This window comes from Eleginops maclovinus, chromosome 12 (assembly GCF_036324505.1).
Source record: "Eleginops maclovinus isolate JMC-PN-2008 ecotype Puerto Natales chromosome 12, JC_Emac_rtc_rv5, whole genome shotgun sequence".
Classification (NCBI taxonomy): domain Eukaryota; kingdom Metazoa; phylum Chordata; class Actinopteri; order Perciformes; family Eleginopidae; genus Eleginops; species Eleginops maclovinus.
The window spans coordinates 25,366,476-25,372,490 of NC_086360.1; positions in this window are offsets into that span (position 1 = coordinate 25,366,476).

A 6,015-nucleotide genomic window follows, 5' to 3' on the forward strand; every position below is an offset into this window, starting at 1 on the left:
GTATCTTATTGGTGTCGTGACTTGTGTGTGGGGTGCAACAGACTGGATGCATTCGTCACTTTATTCTTACGTTGCTATAATCAATATTTATATATTAAATCTGGTCACAGTGAAATAAAGTTAATACCAAAGGCAGACGAAGTTAGCGACTAGCTGGGGAATAGGTGAAGCATTAAAGCAGCCACATATTTAAATCAGGAGAAGGAGGAGACCCAAACACAGCTACAAAGAGAGTAATGTTGGTCTTAAGTTACTCTAAAAGACTTTGAAACAACTGTTTCCATAGTATCAATACCTTTGAGTTGGCTAATGTAGATGTTTAGAGCGGTTCGAGTTTGAAAGACTTGATTTAGTTGAAGACAATTTCTTACGGAATTTAAATACAAGTCAAACCAAAATTGAGTAATAGATTTAACAGTACTAATAACCATCACGTGTCTTTATGCAAATGAGCATGGTATTATATAAAACCCATTCCTGAGCGGACCCGGGTCTGTGAGGTCCAGCTGAGTCCTGTTGGGTTCAAATATGCAGCTCAGGAATGGACGAGGAGTGTGGGAGCTGGGAGAGGAAGTCCATCTAAATCTGAGGCATGTAGTCCAGCTGTGAGCTCATTGTACATTCAACACACACACACACACACACACACACACACACACACACACACACACACACACACACACACACACACACACACACACACACACACACACACACACACACACACACACACAATCACAATGGTGGGCGAGGTATTCAGATGCCTTACTTTATACCACATTCTAAACATTCTCTATGACGTGAATCGTACTCAAGTAAGAGTTAGTTATTACAATTTGCAAAATAAAAATGTACTATTGAACTTAAAAGAACCCAATGCAGACATATCTAAAATAAAGTTAAAAAAGACCCAAAACACTGAAAATCACTTAGAAAAAATTCCATTAGTTGCTGATAATTTCCCCTCAATTTATTCAAATCATACAAATGTGTGGCTAATTAAATCTATAACTGTTGTAGTGATATAGAAGTATAAGGTGACATGTGAAGAAAATACTCCAGTAAATTACCTTAAATTAATTAAGTACATTGAATAATTGAGTAAGTGTACTTAGTTGCATGACTGCACACACACACACACACACACACACACACACTGTATATATTGATATACATGTTCAGTTGGGTTTACTCCAGCTGTAAACTCAGCACCAAGCCTCATCGCTACGTGTGTGTGTGTGTGTGTGTGTGTGTGTGTGTGTGTGTGTGTGTGTGTGTGTGTGTGTGTGTGTGTGTGTGTGTGTGTGTGCGTGTGCGTGTGTGTGTGTGTGTGTAATATATGTATGTCTGTTCATGTGTCACCAGCCAATGATTAATGACCCGCCGCCCTTCCACTTCCTTCCTCTCCAGTCGTGTCACACACATCATCACGCGTCACAGTAATGGACGCCGGCTGCAGCAGCTCCCGCTCATGGATACAAGGAGACCATAACATCCTGCACATGCAAACACAGCCATACATTTACATCTGAAGCTGCACCGGGACACCCATAATGTGACATCAGTAAGCTGTGTCCTCCTCCGAACTGACGTGGAGGTCAGCTTCATGATGTCTCACTTCTGGTTGAACAGACGTTTTGAAAGTTGATATCGTTAGTGCTAAATGTCCTGAGTAAGAATCCTGTCCAGAAGCATCCTGGGTAAAAGTCCCACATCATTGACCCTTCGAAGACTTAGGTGGATTGAAAAGAAACATATTTTAAATATGTCAAAACCTCTGGGACCTGGGAGTAATATGTTTTGCTTGAAATGTACTTGACAATGCAGATTCAATGTATAAAACGCAACCTTTTAGAGGTCAGGCTCTCATTATGTCCATTGATTAATGTCAACACTCCCATTATAACAGAAAAGTTGGAGATTAAGGGAAATAATCTTACTTGCTTTTGTCAAACAAGAACGCAAAGTTCCTTTAGTTTTCTGTCAGACAACTTTAAAGACAATAATTAAAACAAACATTAAAGGTTGGTTGAATCTCTACCAGTCTAGCTTTGAACTATTTTAAGTAAGCTTTTCCCATGGCGTTATCCTCTGACAACTCCAAAGAATGCATTTCAATTGCTAAATCGCAACCAACGAAAATTAGACGGCTAGTGTCAGACCTTCTAGACAATGGTATGTAATCATATATCCCTGTTAGGAACATGTGTGCTCTTTAAAGTACCTTTTTAATCATCTATTTGAAAGGCCAATCCACATTAATCAACTTTTCTTGCCAGCTGGCAAATCATTTTGTCTTTTGGTGCGATGTTTTCAAACCTGTAAGAGAAGTTAAAGAAACCAAGAAGAAGTAGAAAGAGCAAAAAGCAGCCACAGTGAACACATCTCATCCATCAAACTTCATCTGACTTTCCCAAAAACCCGTCCTGTCACAAAGAAAAAAGTGCTGCCAAAGGCCAGTGAGTGTGTGTTGGTGTGAGCACATGTGTCCTGGCCTGTGTGCTGACATGCTGCAAGTGTGTGTGAGAGACGCAGAAACAAGTGAAGGAAAAGGGAGTGCTACTGACAAAGAAAGAGTGGAGAGAGAGAAAGGGAGATAAAGGAAGGAGCAGTGGAAAGAGAAAAGGGAGCCGCAGAAAGCGAGTGTTGCATGTGTGTTGGTTCCCAGCCTGTCAGGGCCTGTCAGCCGGTGATTTATGGCACCGAGACTGGGAGCAGTCTTCGCTGCCAGCTCAGTATTGTTACAACTGACAGCTAATGAGGCCGGACGGGCTTTCAAGCACAGCACTTAACAGAGGCCTCCATCTTCACGAGTCACGAGCTCTCCTCTCTCCTTTCTCCCCCCTTCTCCCATTTATTTCTTCTTCCAGGGTGGCAGCAGTGTGGCGAGATTTCTGTGGGGTGCAGAGTGGAGAAAATGAGGCAGGGGCGACAGAGATATATGGGCGACGCTCTGTTACTGCTGCACTTCCACTCTCCTTCCTCCTTCCCTGCATGCTATTAGGCCAGAGGCTCGGCTCGTATAAATGAGGGGAGCCAGCCACTGTTAGTGATGTGCAGGAATGAACAAACAAATCTTTTTAAACTAATATTTTAAGTGTCTCGTTTGCCTGTCGAAAAACCTGATTGATCAGCATTCCTTATAGTGAAAAACAAACAAACCAGTCATCTTTTATTCATTTAAACTTACACCTGATGTTTTGTGATGTATTGAAGAGACGTTTTATGTGCATGAACTGTCGCAGAGAAACTACACTATGCAAAACATATTCAAATTTGTTTACATGGAAAAGGAGAAATAGCCTTTTTATTACCTATACAAATATACTAGTCAAAGCCAAAGTCCACTTTATTGTCAACATTTCCACGTGTGTTATACATACAGAAAATTGAAATACCGTTTCTTGCAGTCCCACAGTGCAAATATAAACATGAACATATAACATAAAAAGATAAGAGCCTAGAAAAAAAGGGGGAGTAAGGGCCTAGATAAAGAGGTATACAAAAAACTAAGTAATATATATATATATATATACAGTATATATATCAGACACAATCAGCACAATTTGACAGTAGTGCACGTAGGTCTTTAGTGCCAATAATTCTTAGGCTTTGAGCTTTAATGACTTTTTATACTGCCCTGTATATTCATCTATAATAGAACATACAATATTTGCTTCCAAATTCCTGAGAAGTAGAAGCATAAAGTAGCATGAAATGGAAATGCTCAACTAAAAGTACAAGTATCTCAAACTGACTGTTCTTTGTACTCATGTATCGTCTTCTTCTGTGGTTGTGAGTGAGGTCTGTGTGAGGGTAGCTGAACTTTAAAGCCTCGGCTGTGGTGTATTTTAACTTCAACACCCGTGGCCCTGGCCTGCTTGGACCCCGCTCTGTAATCACTACCAGAGTCTCTCTGGCAGAGCCTCCCTCCCCTCTCTCCGACTCCACCTCCCCCTCCACCTCCCCCTCCACCTCCTCCCACGGCCCCTGGTTTCTTGTCAGTCGTGATTAATGGCACTAGGGCCCCGGCGCGGCTTACGCTGCCAGTTCCAGCGATGTTCCCTTGATACTTAATGAACTCTGACAAACTTCTTTTCCCTTGCTCTGTTGTTCCTTTCCCCTCCACCCTCCCTGTTTAAAATGCACAGCACAGAGCTGCCACTGCAGCACCTAGGGGTTAGCTCTGGTCCTTTACAAATTTCTCAAGAGACCAGCGTCTAAAAATAAAGGGCCTCAGCCATTTTAGTGTCAAGACCTTTAGTTGTGTATCACTTCCAGATGATTGTTGTTGATTCCCAAGTATAATATGCCTTTATTTTGTCAAAAATTCCCTCTTGTTTTTTTTTAATAGATTTCTGGCTAAATAAAATGTTCAACAAAATATCAAAGTTCATGTGTGTTGATAATACTAACAGTCAAACCTATCTCCTGAAAATTATTGAAATAAATATCGCCTTTAAAATAGCAGAATAAATACTGCTAAATGTTAAAATAATGGCAGATAAGTTGAATAATTGAACCTATTTTAGTTTTCTTATGAAACTGAAGCAGTGGAACTCAGCTGGTCTCTGACGTCCTCTGCTGTTCACAGTAAGGAAGTGAAACAATATTTCCATCAGCCTTTAGGTAGGATAAATGAATGAGGTGAAGATTCAAGAACATGCATTATACCTTATTCTTCAACCAACGATTTAATTAACATCACATTAAATAAAACCAGAGGAAACGACAAAAAAGATCACCTGAGATTAACAGTTTACAGGTAGCAGTAACAGAAGGTTACTAAGTGCATTTACTTTACACAAAAGTACAAATCTAATGTACCAAATTAAGTATTATACCATAAATCCTGCTTTATATCAGTACTCTTCTACAATTCAAAGGCAAGTATTCTACTTTTTATTCCACTTAATAGTAAGGCCCTACTTTAAAGATTCAGATTCATATAAAAAACAACAACAATGAACTTTATTAATCTCTTTTTCAAAATGAGTTAGTATTTATTTAAATATATGCAGGTCTTTTACTAGTAACAGTATTTTGCAACAGTTGCAACAAAACAAACTCCAGTTTTGCTATGAACAGACTCATGAAGACTTGACTGCAACATTTCAGGGTAACAGAATCAAAGAGGGTGTCTTTCTTTCTTTTATAAATGATATGCCATGGATTGTATCTGTGGGATTTAAGCCTTTTTTTTATTACATTCAAGCAGCTGAGAGATGGCAAGAAATGATAAAGAGGGAAAGTGATGCAACAAAGATCCCCAGCTGAACTCAAACCAGGGTCGGTGTTGCGTTCATGGTCAGCAATTGTCATCCTCAACTTCATTTGTTGAACAAAGTAAGCTGTGTTATTTTCTCTCTGTGCCGAGCTGCTGTTGGCTCTCTGCCCTGTAACCAGCTGCTTTGCATTTGCCCTGTAGCCGATCTAATTTGGTTTGCAGTTTTTTCATACTGAATTTAATTTCTTTAGATTTGTTTTAAGCCTAGTCAGTGTATAAGCCCTTTCTACTTCACATGCAGCTGGTACAGTACTCGCATGATGAAATAGCCTGGGTAATGTTGTCATGCATATCAACCATCTGCTCATTATTTTGCATGTGATTTGCGATGTGAAAAATACTACACTCACAAATGCAAATGGCCTAAAAAAACACACCCACATAAAAAGAATACAATATTAAAACATATTATGGACTGGAGAATAAAACAAGTATAACTATAGACATGTTTTAAGCCTTAAATGTTGTTTATTTAATTACTTTATATCATGTTACATGGCATCTGCTATGTATCTAGGAGGCTTTTTAAATTTTTTTGGATTTGGGGCATTTTTCTATGATTTAAAAGTGATGAAATTCATAATAGGCTTCATTTTTGTTCATGGGGAAAAGAGACGAAGAGATGGATTGACTCCAACTCAAGTTTCGGTCACTTCTACCAAGTTATACAGCAATATGGCAAAACGACTTTTTCTTCGTTTTTGTTTTTTTGGTAATAAAATAAAATA